The sequence below is a fragment of the Musa acuminata genome, chromosome BXJ3-1, assembly GCF_036884655.1.
Source record: "Musa acuminata AAA Group cultivar baxijiao chromosome BXJ3-1, Cavendish_Baxijiao_AAA, whole genome shotgun sequence".
Taxonomy (NCBI): domain Eukaryota; kingdom Viridiplantae; phylum Streptophyta; class Magnoliopsida; order Zingiberales; family Musaceae; genus Musa; species Musa acuminata.
This window is the reverse complement of record NC_088349.1, coordinates 20954514-20971053: the sequence shown is the minus strand read 5'-3', so window position 1 is coordinate 20971053 and position 16540 is coordinate 20954514.

The window sequence follows — 16540 nt, the reverse complement described above, 5'->3', positions numbered from 1 at the left end:
TCAGGATGATAAGATACTCTATCAGACATATATATAGTTAGAACTTGTGTGTTAGGTACCTGAACAGACTCAGGCTATGGAATGGTGCTTGAACTAGATTTTTCAACCTCGCTCAACTCTATCATGCTCCCACTATCTCCACTAAGAATGTGTTCCTTCTGAAGGAACACCGTTCTCTTGGCTACAAAGACTTTTTGGTCCTCAGGATGATAGAAATAATATCCATAAGTTTCCTTGGGGTATCCCACGAACTTGTACCGCTCCATCCTAGATTACAACTTATCGGGGTTATATCATTTAACGTGGGCAGGGTAACCCCAAATCTTAACAATCTAAAGATGAGGCTTTTCCCTTTCCATATCTCATATGATGTAGATACTACCGACTTAGTTGGAACTTTGTTCAGAAGGTAAGCTGCGGTCTCTATGGCATATCCCCAAAATGAGATGGGTAGTTCGGTGAAGCTCATCATAGACCGCACCATATATAACATTATATGATTCATCTTTTCAAATACACTATTGAGTTGAAGTGTATAAGGAGGTGTCCATTGGGATAGAATCCTATGGTCTTTTGAGGAACTAGGTGAACTCTATACTCAAGTACTCACCTCCTCGATCTGATCAAAGAATCTTAATACTCTTTTCAATCTAATTCTCTACTTCATTTTTATATTTCTGAATTTCTTAAGGCCTCGGACTTGTACTTCATTAAGACCACCTATGATATGAATTGATATAAGATTGCATACATCACTATGTATGAGTTCCAACAGCTCAATGGCCCTCTCTCCAGTTCCACTAAATGAAAAGTTGATCAGTTTTCCACAAAAACAAGGCTCGCAAGTTGCATATGACTCATAGTCGAATGGATCTAGATATTCATTATTTAGCAACTTTTGAATTCTTCCCTCATGGATGTGACCTAGCCTACAATGCCATAGGTATGCATTGTTCACCTCATCTCGTTTCCTCTTGGATACACTTACATTCATGATATGTGAAGTAGTGTCCAGTATAAACAAACCATTATGCAATGTTCCTCTCGTGATGATCTCATCATCTAATATTATTGAACAATAATTATTCTAAAAACCTAATTTATATCCACTAACTATCAAACATGAAATGAAAATAATATTTTTGATAATAGAAGGAACAAAATAACATGTATCCAATGCAATAATAGCTCCACTAGGCAAATGTAGGGTAACCTCACCAATAGCTACTGTAGCAACTTTTGTTCCACTTTCCATCTTGAGGTCTATCTCACCTCTCGCCAATCTCCTAGGTCTTGTCAGAACCTGCAACGAATTACAGATGTGATAAGCACTACTGGTATCCGATACCCATGTGTTATCAAAAGAGTTTGACAAATGGAGACTGATCATAAATGTACCTGAAGCTTCTCCAAGTTTTTGTTTCACCCTCTCTACAAGGTACTCTTTACAGTTCCTCTTCTAGTGCCCATCTTTGCCATAGTGGAAGTACTAGCCTTTGTTCTTTGTCGGTTCTTTCTTAGCAATCTTTGCTTTACCCGGTTTGCCCTTGCCCTTACCCTTCTTAAGGGACTTTTCTACCTCTATTTTATTTTTGGTCTCACTAGTATAAAGAACTGGCTTTTCTTTTTTGATAGTGCACTCTACCTCCCTCAATATATTAAGGAGCTCAAGGAAAGTCACCTCAAGCTTGTTTATATTAAAATTCATTATGAACCGTGAAAAGGAATATGGTAGGGACTGAAGCACAAGATCCACACATAGGTTATCCTTTAGAACCATTCATAGACCCGTGAGTTTCTCTATCCACTTAATCATCCTTCAGACATGGTTCTAAATCGATGTCTCCTCAGTCATCCTAGTGCGAAAGAGGCTCTTGGATATCTCATATCGCTGAGTCCTTCCCTGTTCCTCAAACAGTTTACAGATATGAGAACGATTCTCAGGTTGCAGAGCCAATCCGTGTAGTTTGGACCAATGAGGCGGTTGACATCAAGTATGCCACATAAGGGATTTGAAAGCGATATTTTCTGAAAAAAACATGTAGTAGAAATAAATAACATTCAAACTTTACAAACGGTAAACAACTAAGATATGGTCTTCTATCTTATTATGCTCCCACTATTTTCTCACGAAACACATAACTTCCTCCGATATGTGAATCGGAGATCTTTGATGGATCTCTAGCGGGAATCGGGATCCAATCGGTGTCTCAACGTAACCTCAAGGGACACAACTCCTTGTTACTCCCGTCTATTGAATCTTGGATTTTGATGATGAAATCGATTAGTGAATTAATAATCTCATCCATGTGTTAAGATAAGTGATGCAAGACTAACTACGATCGTGAGAAAGGCAAAATGATTAAAGAAGAATCAAAGTTGGGTCAGAGTTAATGATTGGGCATCGGGCTAGATGAATCAAGGGATACACCGAAGGATCAAACGATGCAGTGAAAGCTCACTGGGAGTTCACCGAAAGCTCACCGAAAGTTCATCGGGAGTTCGCCGAAAGCTCATTGGAAGATTGTCGGAAGTTCACCGAAAGCTTGTTAGAAGATCGCTAGGAGTTCGCCAGAAGTTCACCGAGAGTTCAATTGAATAATTGATGTGCCGAACAATTTAGATTCCTTGTATCGTAATTGTTTTAGCCTTAAATATCATAGTTAGAACTTTAATTTGAGTTAGTTTGAGGAAAAATCCTACTAACTCAATTAGGGGCCAACTATGCCCGAAACAGGGCTGAATTGGGCTGGTTGGATGGCCCATTCAACTACTTGGAGCCACGTCAAGTGATGGTACCATTGGTAGTTAATACTGCCAAGTGGTGGTACTGTCGGCAGTTAATGCAGTCAGGTGGTGGTACCACCCTGTTAGGTGGTGGTACCATTGGAGCCCAGTTTTCGAGGCTCTATCAGGCAGTTGTACCACCCAGACTGGGTGGTGGTACCGCCTAGTGTCAGTTTGCAGGTGATACCGCCTAGTGTCAGTTTGCAGGTGGTAGTATCGCTAATAACCTAGAAATCCTAGATAAGACACTTTTTGGCTCCATTTTTTAAGCCATTGGAGCCTATAAATACCCTACTCTTTCCTACATAAAAGAGTACGAAAAGTGTGAACAAAAGTCTTAAGATTTTGGTTGTATAAGTGTTGAAAAAGTGCTAAGTGCCCACCTCCTTCTTTAGCTTTGTGATCAATCTGAGAGATGTGTAGGGCTTGTAAAAGGTTGTCTCCTAAACCTATAAAAAGGAAAAAGAGTTGTAAGGGGGTAGTTGGTCTTCGCCTATTGAAGGAAGACTGTTAGTGGACACCGGTGGCCTCAACGGAGGAAGAATCGGGAGTGGATGTAGATCACAACGATCGAACCACTATAAATTTGGTGTGCACTATTCTTTTGCTCTTCATTACTATTATTCTCTGTTTTAATTGCTCATTATATTTACTTCAAGTGAAATACACTTTCGATATCATTTCCAATATGGGTTTCATCGAATCAAGTTTTTCAAAATCATTGAAGTTTTTCGAATCGATGAAATTTTTATCATAAGCACTAATTCACCCCCCCTTCTTAGTGTTGAATCTTGGATTTTGATGATGAAATTAATTGGTAAATTATTTGATCTAATCTATATGTTGAGATAAGTGTGTAGGATTAACTACGATAGCGGTAAGGCATAAAGCATATGTTGGACCAGAGTCAAAGATCGGACGATACGTCGAAGATTCGGATGATGTGCCGGAAGTTTGTCGGAACCTCGCCAAGAGTTCGTCGGGAGCTCACTGAGAGTTCATCAGAAGTTTGTCGAGAGTTCATCGGGAGTTCATTGAGAGTTCGTCGGGAGTTCGCTGAGAGTTCGTCGGGAGTTCGCTGGAAGTTTGCCGAGAAGTTCGCTGGAAGTTCATCGAGAGAACAATTGATATACCAGATAGATATTGCTTGTTTAAATATCTTAATTATCATAGTTAGACCATAAGTTGAGTTAGGATTGGGAGATAATCCCACTAACTTAGTTAGGGGCCAATTGGGCCCTTAACAAGGCTGAATTGGGCCGATTGAATTGCCCATTCAGCACCTAAAGTCACGGCCATATTGAATCTCAGATTTTGATGATGAAACCAATTGATAATGTTTATGAATTGATCTATGTTTTGAGTGACATAGGAAGCTGTGATCAGTGAGAGATAATTAAAGCAGGAAGAATTATGTTGGGCTAGAGACAACATGTTAGAAGATTAGATGTCGCATTGAAGGATCGGTCGATGTATCGACAGAAGGATTTGGGCCATGGGTTCAGGCATTGGGCCAAGAAGAGCGGATATTGCACCAAGGAAATCAGAATTGGGGAGGTCAATTGACTGATTGGGCAATAGACCATAAGAGAGGACAATGCGCCGAATAATCGGATGAAGCATCAATAAACCAATGACATACCAGACAACACTTGATTAGCTTTATAATAATTATTTAGATCGAAGTGGGTTTTAAGTGTGCAGGATTAACTATGATAGCAAGGCATAAAACAAAATGAAGTCCCGGAGTCAAGAACGAGATTTCGTTAGGAGTTTGAGAGTTCATCGAAAGTCCGAACATTCATCGGAAGTTCTATCAGAATTAGCTGAGAAGTCCAAGAGCTTGCCAAAGAATCTCATTGAAACTTACCAAGAAGATCGTCATGAAGTCCAAGAGCTTGCCGGAAGTCCGCTGGAACATTACCGAGAGACAGTCGGAAGTTCGCCGGAAGATCGTCGGAAGCTCGCTGGAAGAAACCTAGACTTACAGACTTATTTAGCTTAGTAAATGTCTTAATATTCATAGTTAGTACATAATTAGGTTGGATTTGGGTCAACCCAATTAGGAGTCAATTGGGCCCATGTATGGACTATGTTAGGCCAAGTGAAAAGCACAAACAGTGACCCAACAGGTGGCACCGTCGTGGCACAGTCTCTGAGACTATGTCAGGCGGTGGTACCGTCAGACTGGGCAGTGGTACGACCTAGACATAGTCTATGAGAGACTGTCAGGTGGTGGTACCGCTAGATTGGGCAGTAGTACCACATAGTGTCAGTGCTACAGGCAATGGTAGCGTCCAGCACAAGCGGTGGTACCGCCCATACCTGGAATACTTGGGATGAGATATTTTTAGGCTCCAAGTTTGAATCAACTTGAGGCCTATAAATACCCCTCTTATCCCTGGTTAATATACACAAGAATAGAGAGTGAAAAAGAAAGAAAACGCTGTTGTAATCTTGTGTGAACTCCTCTAAAAGCTCTAAGTATTAGTATAGTTTTAGAGAAGAGTGAAAGGGGTGTAAAGGTTGTCTCCTAAACCCATGAAAAGGAGAAGAGGGTTGTAAAAGGGTAGTTGATTTTTGCTCGTTGAAAGAAGATCATTAGTGGATGCTGGTGGCCTTGACGGAAGAGGAATCAATGGAGTGGATGTAGGTCACGATGACCGAACCACTATAAATCGGTTTGCATTCTTGTTCTGATTTTAATTCTTATATTGCAAACTAATTTACTTACTTTATTTGCTCATTTTATTCTTGCAAACACTTTAAAGTTAATCACTTTCCGAGATCGGTTTTCGACGAACGAAGATTTTACAAAACTGATGTTTTTATCCGCTACACTAATTCACTCCCCCCCCCCCCCTCTTAGTGCTGACTCATTCCTAATAGTTGGTATCAGAGCCTCGTTATTTCTTATTTGGTTTAATACCCAAGAGAAATGGCTCTTTTTGGCTTTCAAGAGAGCCACTCCCTCATTCGTCCTCCCATATTTATTGGGATGGACTACACATATTGGATAACTCGAATGAGAGTTTTCTTGCTTTTGTTGAATCTCGATTTATGGAATATAGTCGAATTTGGTTTTCAAAAGTATTCTCTTCTAATGAACGATTGGAATAAGTTGTAGAAGAAGACTTTCTCTTTAAATGCAAAGGCTATGAATGTCTTATTTTGCACCTTAGACAAAAATGAACTCAATCGGATTTCTACTTGCGAAATAACTTTTGATATTTGGCGCACTCTTGAAATCACGCACGAAGGAACAAATAGAGTTAAATAGTCTAAAGTTAATCTTTTAATGTATGATTTTGAACTATTTTGAATAAAGCCGAGCGAAACTATTATTGACATGTACACCCATTTTACGGATGTCGTCAATGGTTTAAAAGAACTTGGCAAATATTTTTCGAATTTTGAACTTATTAATAAAGTTTTACCATCACTTTCTAAAAATTGGGATTCGAAAATAATGGCAATATAAGAATCAAAGAACTTGAACCATTTTTCACTCGAAGAACTTTTTGGGTCTTTAATGACATATGAAATGAGCTTTATGGCATATATTGAATATGATGAATTTGAGAACAATCTTCTAAAGAATAGGAAGGATTTGACACTTAGAACAATTAAAAACCACTTGAGCAAAAGCTCAAGTGATAGTGAACTTGATCTCCTCACTATGAAATTTAAAAAGTTCATGAAACAAGAATTAAAGAATAAAAATAAACTTAAAAAAAATACAACTATTTGCTATGAACACAACAAGAGGGAATCACTTTGGGATGAATCGAGCTCATCCGATGATGAGGAGAAAATCGATGAAGGCGAGGTGGCAAACTATGCCTTAACGACTTTCGACGATGAGGTAACCAAAACCCCTTTGCTTTATTTCGAAATTATATGATGCATTTCATGAGTTATTCTTAAATTAGTTTAGAAAAATTATATATAAATTATTTTTTAAAAATTGCATGATAAAAATAACAAATTTAGGAATCATGGATATCCTTCTAGTAATTTTGAAAATGATCATTAAAATTACATGCTTTATGATAAAAGAACAAGATATTAGACTTAAATCGAATGCTTAAGATAAATCCTATGTATGTTTTTAAGAAGCATTAATGTGTATCTTAATGATTTCCGTATTACTTTTTGATTTCATTTAAAAATATTTTATGATTAATGAAATCATACTTGATGATTTAATGATACATAATGATGATTTGAAATCATGTTTAATAGTTTTATATTTCAAAATTATGCATGATGATTTTTGTTATTCATGGCTTATTGATCTTTGTCGCAATGAAAGTTGCTTTTTCGGTTTTGAACAAGATGGATGATTTTTATATGAAAAACTTGAGCATATTTAAATGAAATCAATCACATAAAATAAAACACATAAAAAAAAAAATGTATTGTTATTGGACTTAAAATGATAAATCAAATCTCTTATTTAAAGAAGCCATATGTTTCATGTGTCATATTTTTGGACATGATGATGAAATTTGTTTTTCGGTTTTAAACGTTGATACATGTTTTTATTTGGCATAAATGAAAAAGGCTTACTTCTAAAATAAATCACATGAATTGAAACAACTAAAAAGAGAAAAACTTTCTCCTTAAATTTTTTTTTCTACTTTATTGATTTTTTTCAAAAAAAATGAGAGAATAACGAATCTATCTATGTTTCTTTTTGAATCTATTGAAAATAATTTTGATGATTTGATGATTTGAATTTGAATGAGCTTTATCTTGATTCTTCGAGATTTATAACATGAAATCTTTTATGAATCAAGATCTCTTATTTGATATCTTATGTTTCTCTTTGCCATTTACTAAAGAGGAAAATAATTCAATTCATGATCTTGATTTCTTGATATTTGATACTTGAAATCTTTCTATGAATTAAGATCATTTTCTCCTTGTTTCTTTTTGCTATTCACTAAAAAAAGAGACTTATCCTCAATGTTTATTTTTGTTATATACTATCTAAATGAATCATGAATTTTCGGAATTACAATTTTTATGATTCATAATAAATTGAGAGATTTTATATGCATGAATTGAGATCTTGTTCTCCTACAAGATTAAATGAATTTTATCTATATCATGATCTCCTAAGAATTCTTTTCGTTATTTATTTAAAAGGAGATTTATTAAAATGAATCATGGTTTCTCTTGATTTCTCGGAATTATAACTTAAAATTTTTTTTTATAAATCAAGATAGTCTACTATGATTCTTTCTTTTCGCTATTTGAGTTATCCAAAACAATCATAATATGCCTCTTGATATTCACAATTTGTCCTCATGATTTGTATATCGTATCACCAAAATTTTCTTGTTATCCTTTATGTGATGATATGAAATCATGCAATACTCATGATATTATGTTGATATATACAAATGAGAAGTTATGATCTTGCATGGTAGGATGTAATGTAATTTAACATTTTGATACCATCATAATTTAAAATATTTTTGATTTGGAATGATGCATGCAATACTATGATTTTTTATGATGTGAAAGTCAACAATTATCATTTTATGAAATGATACGATATTGCAATTAAGAATGATACTTTATCTTTGTCATGATTTAGAAATTGATGTAAAGGGAAAAGAATTACAAAATTGTATTCTTCCCTTCTTTTTGACAATGACAAAGGAGGAGAAAAGTTGTTAGTTTGCACATCATAAAGAGAAGCAAAAAACTTGCTTATCTAAAAAGATGTAAAATTTTGCCAACTTTCATGTGTAAAATTCACTAGCTTGCATGATGTAGAACTTGCCATCTTGAACGTCACCAAGAAGTGCTACCTTGCATATTTTAAGAAGCAAAAATGCAAACTTACAAAATTTACAATCTTGCACATCTTTAAAATTAACGATGATTTGGTGATTATGCATGTTGTAAGATGATGAACAAATTTGCTAGTTGTATGTCATAAAACTTGCATGATGATAAAATTAGAGATTATGCAATGATTTGAACTTATATATCTAAACACTTAATAGTTGAACTTCTCATTTTTATTGATGACAAAGGGGGAGAAGTATGATGTTATGCATGATTTTATTATGACATGTTGCTTGGATTTTTGAATCCAAGAGTTCTATCAATATGGCATATTGATAGAGGGAGTTAAAAGTTAACTCCGTCATCAATTGATTGTCATCAACAAAAGGGGGAGATTGTTGAATCTCAGATTTTGATGATGAAACCAATTGATCGTGTTTATGATTTGATCTGTGTTTTGAGTGACACAGGAAGCTTTGACCAAGGAGAGATAATTAAAGCAGGAAGAATCATGTTGGACCAAAGAAAACATGTCAGAAGATTGGACGTCGCACCAAAGGATCGGTCGACACATCGATAGAAGGCTTCGGGCCATGGGTTCAGGTATCGGGCCAATAAGAGTAGATATTGCGCCAAGAAAATCGGAGATGCGAAGGTCAACTGGCCGATTGGGCAATAGGCTGCAAGAGAGGATGATGCACCGAATAATCGGATGAAGCATCGATAAACCAATGACATGCCGGACAACACTTGATTAGCTTTATAATAATTTTCTAGATCAAAGTAGGTTTTAAGTGTGCAGGATTAACTATGATAGCAAGGCATAAAGCAAAATGAAGTCCCGGAGTCAAGAACGAGATTTTGTTGGGAGTTCGAGTGTTCATCGGAAGTCCGGACGTTCGTCGGATGTTCTGTCGGAATTGATTGAGAAGTCCAGGAGCTTGCCAAAGAATCTTGTTAGAACTCGCTAAGAAGATTATCATGAAGTCTACGAGCTTGCCAGGAGTTCGCTAGAACATTGCCTAGAGATCGTCGGAAGTTCGCCGGAAGATCCTTGGAAGCTCGCTAGAAGAAACCTAGACTTACAAACTTATTTAGCTTAGTAAATGTCTTAATATTCGTAGTTAGCACATAATTGGGTTGGATTTGGGCCAACCAAATTATGGGCCAGTTGGGCCCATGAATGGACTATGTTGGTCCAAGTGAAAGGCCCAAATAGTGAACCAACAGGTGGCACTGTCATGGCACTGTCATGACACTATCTCCGAGACTGTGTCAGGCGGTGGTACAGTCAAACTAGGTGGTCGTACCACCCAGTGTCAATGTCAAGCGGTGGTACCGTCAGTCTGGGTAGTAGTACTACCTAGACATAGTCTCTGAGAGACTAACTGTCAAGTAATGGTACCGCTAGACTAGGCGGTGGTACCGCCCAGTGTTAGTGCTGCAGGCGATGGTACCGCTCAACACAGGTGGTGATACCGCCCATACCCGGGAAACCCGGGATGAGACATTTTAGGCTCCAAGTTTGAATCAACTTGGGGCCTATAAATACCCCTCTCATCCCTAGTTAACATACACAAGAATAGAGAGTCAAAAAGAAAGAAAACACTACTGTAATCTTGTGTGAACTCCTCTAAAAGCTCTAAGTGTTAGTATAGTTTTAGAGAGGAGTGAAGGGGGTGTAAAGATTATCTCCTAAACCTGTGAAAAGGAGAAGAGGGTTATAAAAGGGTAGTCGATCTTCGCCCATTGAAAGAAGATTATTAGTGGATGCTGGTGGCCTCGACGGAAGAGGAATCAATGGAGTGGATGTAGGTCACGACGACCGAACCACTATAAATCGGTTTACATTCTTGTTCTACTTTTAATTCTCATATTGTAAACCAATTTACTTACTTTATTTGCTCATTACATTCTTGTAAACGCTTTAAAGTGAAACACTTTCCGAGATCGGTTTTTTATTAACGAAGATTTTACAAAACCGACGTTTTTATCTGCTATACTAATTCACAACCCCCCCCCCCCTCCCCCTCTTAGTGCTGACTCATTCCTAATAGGCCAGTGGTGGCACCGCCTAGGACTCAGTCTTCCAGATGCTCTAGGCGATGGTATCGTCAGTAGTTAATGCTGTTAGGCTGAGGTACTGCCTTGTCAGGCAATGGTACCACTAGAGCTCGATCTTCGAGCTCTGTCAAGCGGTGGTACCGCTCAAACTATACGGTGGTACCGCCCAATGTTAGTCTGCAGGCAATAGTACCGCCCAATAATGGCGGTGGTATCACCAGTACCTCGAAATTCGAGAATGTGACATTTTTTAGCTCCAATTCTAAAGCCATTGGGGCCTATAAATACCCCATCCTTTTCTGAATGAAAATGCATGAAATTGTGAACAAAATATTGAAGTCTTGGGGTGTGAAAGTATTGTAAAAGTGCAAAGAATTCTCCTTCTCCCCTTCTAGTATTGTGATCATTCAAGAGAAGTGTGAGGTTGGTAAGGGTTATCTCCTAAACCCATAAAAAGGAGAAAGCACTTTAAAGAGGTGGTTGGTCTTTGCCTATTGAAGAAAGATCATTAGTGGACGCCGGTAACCTCGACGGAGGAGGAATCAAAAGTGGATGTAGGTCACAACGACCGAACTACTATAAATTCTAGTGTACTCATTTCCATTCTGCTTGTCATTACTGTCATTACTTTCTAAGTTAATTGCTAGTTCATTTACTCTAAAGTCAAGCACTTTCTGAGATTGGTTTTCAACAAACGAATATTTTATAAAATCGATAATTTTTTTCACTGTACTAATTTACTGCCCCCCCCCCCTCTTAGTGCCGCTCTTGATCCTAACAATTGGTATCAGAGCAAGGTCACTTTTCTATAGATCTCTAGGAGAGGGTGAAGGACGTTAAGTGCCCTCCTCTCTAGCGGTGATCCACATTGTAGGGCTGCGACGACACTCCTGAAAACTCCAGGCCTGCTCTGAGGAAGAGAACGGGAGGAGAATAGGAGAGGCAAACCAAAAAGACTCTAGCCTATGAACTACTGATTTCCTCCTATTTATAGATGTCTCCAATCAACTTAACCTTAATGGATCCTGCCCTATTGGGTATTAGATCTCCATCCAACTACCCAAGCCTCTTAGATTAGTGGATCTCTATCCAACAATCTCTTATGGGCTCTTATTGGATCTCATCCATAGGATCCAATAATTCAGGGGCTTATTGGATATCTAATAAGATAGGGGCTCCAACGGATATCTCATATCTGAACCTCTACCCATCGTATTCCTACCATATGTGTGTGACCCTCTAGGTCTAATATCAAGTTGGCCGTGAGTCATACTTGTCAGAACTTCTTCTGACTCAATGAATTATTTTCTTCATAATAATTCACTCAACTAATCGACTACGGATGTACTAGCCCACTACGTCGCCGTCCCCAGACGATACAGGGGAATCCAATCCATTGGACCTGTCTGTCCTCATTTATCATGTACCTATAGTCCCTCATCCATATAATATCCTAGAGACCGTATACTAGGCATGGTGCTGTCAGACCCATACGATTTCTACTTGAGTCTCACGCTAATTGGATTCTCCCGGAGAACACTTTCTCTCTCAATCCGAATGACCCTGGCCAGGGATTTGTCTGAGCAAGAACATATGGGATATTCCTCTCATGACACCGAAAGTGGATGATCCTCTATTAACACTCAAAGATTCTCGTAAGGTTGGTTACCACTCCTAATGACCGGTTTTGCTAGATCTGGAACCTCCAGACCTATAAGTCTAGTATCAAAGAATAAAGTACTAATACATAACATCCTTAGTGTTTCAAGTCTAAGGACCAGATACACCACTAGGACTACAGAATCACTATTTGACAATAAGGCATCATCAACCATCCAACATTATGTAAGCGGATCAATTAGTAAACTCACTCTCCAATGAGCACTTGTACTGTATCCCTAGTGTCCCCACACGAGCAGCTATGAGACCAGCTACATCCTTCATATGGATGGGTATACAGCACACTAGTCTATCCAGATATCTCGATGTCCCTCTCGAGTAACTTATGATCGAGATTACTTAGGGTTTGTGTTTAAAGGTGAATCGGTCTCATTATCATGATCTCATTACGATCCGATTCTCATTTCACAGATCTAAGGACATCACAATATATATGCATATATGCAAAAAATAATATAAAGTGATAAATGCCAAAATGTAATAAGCAAAAAGACTACGTGTCAAGTCACACGTGCCATCGCTCACGTGATTGGCTTGCTGGGCACCTATGACTAGCAATCTCCCACTTGACCTAAAGCCAATCACCTATGTGTCTGATCCCCATCTGAACCCTATGATGCTCAAAGATATTTTGAGACAATGATTTTATCAAAATGGATCTGTAATATTATCTTTGGATGGAACTCTTTCCACTCCTACATCTCCTTGGGTCCCGATCTATCTGATTATGTGGAATCTCCTCAGAACACTTCTGATGAGACCTAGGTTCCTTCGCTTGAGCAATCACCCCATTGTTATCACAATATAATGAAATCGGCTTCTCGCTATTTGGCACGACTCCTAGATCTGTGATGAATTTCTTCATCTAGACTCCCTCCTTTGCTGCCTCTATTGCAATAATGTACTCTGCTTCTGTGGTCGAGTCAGTAGTAGTATCTTACTTGGAACTCTTCTAGCATACTGCTCCTCCATTCAGGGTATACACATACCTTGAATTTGACTTATTATCATCGACATCAAACTGAAAACTCGAGTCCGTGTAGTCTTCAACCTTGAGGCTACTACCTCCATATACCCATAAAAGATCCTTAGTGCTTCTCAAGTACTTAAGGATACACTTTACTACTTTCTAGTGCTCCAAGCCTAGATCCGCCCGATACCTGCTCGTGACACTCATAGCATATGCTATATCAGGCCTGGTACATAGCATGACATACATGATAGGCCCTATTACTGAGGCATAGGTATCCTATCCATGTTCGCCCTTTCTTCAGGAGTCTTTGTGGGCATACTCCTAGAAAGCGATATCCCATGTATTATCTGTATGAGACCTCTCTTGGAATTTTTCATGCTAATCCTTTTGACAATAGTGTCTATGTACCTAGACTGAGACAAGCCAAGTATCCTCTTGAATCTATCTCTATAGATCCGAATCCCCAAGATATAGGATGCTTCCCCTCGGTCCTTCATGGAGAAGTGTCTAGATAACCAAGCCTTTACTATAGATAGCATTCCTACATCATTCCCAATGATCAAGATATCATCCATATATAACACCAAGAAGGTGATAGCGCTCCCACTTACCTTCCTGTACACACAAGGTTCATCTTCGTTCTTAATGAAGTCATAAGATCTGATTGTCTCATCAAATCTTATGTTCCAACTTCGGGAATCTTGCTTTAGTCCATAATTGGACCTAAGCAACCTACACACCTTATCTAGGCAGTCCCTGGATATGAATCCCTCGGACTATATCATATGCACCTCCTCCTCGAGGTTGCCATTGAGGAATACGATTTTCACGTCCATCTGCTATATCTTATAATCATAGTGTGCTGCAATAGCCAATAAAATTCGAATGGATTTAAGGATGGCTATGGGTGAGAAGGTTTCGTCATAATCAACACTAGCCTTTCTTTGTAGGTCTCTATCTTTCCATCTACTCCGATCTTCTTCTTAAAGATCCACTTGCAACCGATGAGTATAATACCCTCGGGTGCATCAATTAGGTTCCAAACCTTGTTGGAGTACATGAAATCCATCTCAGAATTTATGGCTTCTTGTCACTTCTCGGAGTCTATACTCATAATAGCCTCCTTGTAGGTCTGAGGATCAATATCCTCAACATCCTCTCTGCTAATATGTCCCATATATCTCTCAAGAGGATGTGATACTTTGTCGGACCTACATAAAGTTGGAACTTGGGTGCTAGGTACCTGAACAGACTTGGGTTGTGGAGTGGTGCTTGAACTAAGTTCTCTAACCTCGCTCAACTCTATCATACTTCCACTGTCTCCGCCAATATTATGTTCCTTCTCAAGGAACACCGCTCTCTTGGCTACAAAGACCTTTTGGTCCTCGGGATGATAGAAATAATACCCACAAGTTTCCTTGGGGTATCCCATGAACTTGCACCGCTCCATCCTCGATTCCAATTTATCGGGGTTGTATCTTTTAACGTGAGTAGGGCAGCCCCAAATCTTAACAACCTCAAGATCGGGCTTCTTCCCTTTCTATATCTCATATGGTGTAGACACTATTAGGAATGAGTCAGCACTGGGGGGGGTAAATTAGTACAGCGGTAAAATCATCGATTTAAAAATTCTTCATACGATAAAACTGATAGGAAAGATATTAACTTGGAATGCATTTAGAAGGGTGTGCAGCAAAAGTAATGAGAAGGCAGTTTGCAGTTAAAGTAAATTGCTCAAAAGAAATGCAGACTAGATTTTTATAGTGGTTCGGTCGTCGTGACCTACATCTACTCTACCGATTCGTCTTCCGTCGAGGCTACCGACATCCACCATCGATCTTCCTTCAATGGACGAAGATCAACCACTCTTATAACTCAATTCTCCTTTTGACAAGTTCAGGAGAAAACATTTACAACCCCCACAACCTCCTCTCTTAAACTTCACTAGCACTTAGAGTTTGAGAGGAGTTCACACAAGATTATAACAGCGTTTTCTTTCTTTTTCACACAAGATTAACCAGGGATGAGAGGGTTATTTATAGGCCTCAAGTTGATTCAAACTTGGAGCCTAAAAATGTCTCATCCCGGGTTTCCCAGGTCCTGGCGATACCACTGTCTAACGAACTGACACTAGGGGTTACCATCGCCTGACACAGTCTTGGAGGCTATGCCACATGTTGGTCATTGTTTGGGCCTTTTCACTTAGCCCAACATAACCCAAATTTGGGCATAGTTGGCCCCTAATTGAGTTAGTCTAATTACATTCAAAACTAAGTTAATTAGACTATAAACTAACTCGATCTAGACATAATCAATTACAAGTGAATCTTTTGTTGTCCGGCATGTTATTGGTTCTTTCGACGCTTCGTCCGATCCTTCGGCGCATCATCCTCTCCTTCAGCGTATTGCCCAATTAGCATATTGTCTTCTCGCAACATCTGATCTCCTTGGTGCAATGTCCGATCTTCTTGGCCCAATGCCCAAATTCATGGACTGAAGCCTTTTGTGGACATGTTGACCGATCCTCCAGCTCGACGTCCAATCTTCTGACATATTTGCTTCGGCCCAACATCTGATTCCTCCTACTTTAATCGATTTACCTCTTTTGATTAAAGCTAATCCTGCATCACTCAAACACATATTAGATAAACACTATCAATTGGTTTCATCATCAAAATCCGAGATTCAATAATCTCCCCCATTTTGATAATGACAACCAATTGATGACGGAGTTAACCTTAACTCCACTCCCCCTATCAATATGCCATATTGATAGAACCTTGAATTCAAATTGAATTCAAGTCATAGCAATCATGTGATCATAAAATCATGCATAACATAATTATACTTCTCTCCCTTTGTCATCAACAAAAAAGGAGAAGTGCAACTATACAAGCTTTTGATATAAAATTTCATATCATTGCATAATTTCAAGTTTTTTGAAACATCATCGCATAATTTCATCATTGCATATATCATTATGCAAGCTAGCAAGTTTTTGATATGAAAGTCAGCAAATTTTGCATCTTTTAAAATGTGATGTTCAAGATAGCAAGTTTTTTTCTTCTCTTTTAAGAAGTGCAATTGTTTTTTCTTCCTTTGCAATGTTCAAGCTAGCAATTCTACATCATGCAAGTTTTACATCATGCAAGCTAGCAAAATTTTACATCATTTTAGAAAATATAAGCTAGCAATATTTAAGATGTTCAAGAAAGTAACTTTTGCTTCTTG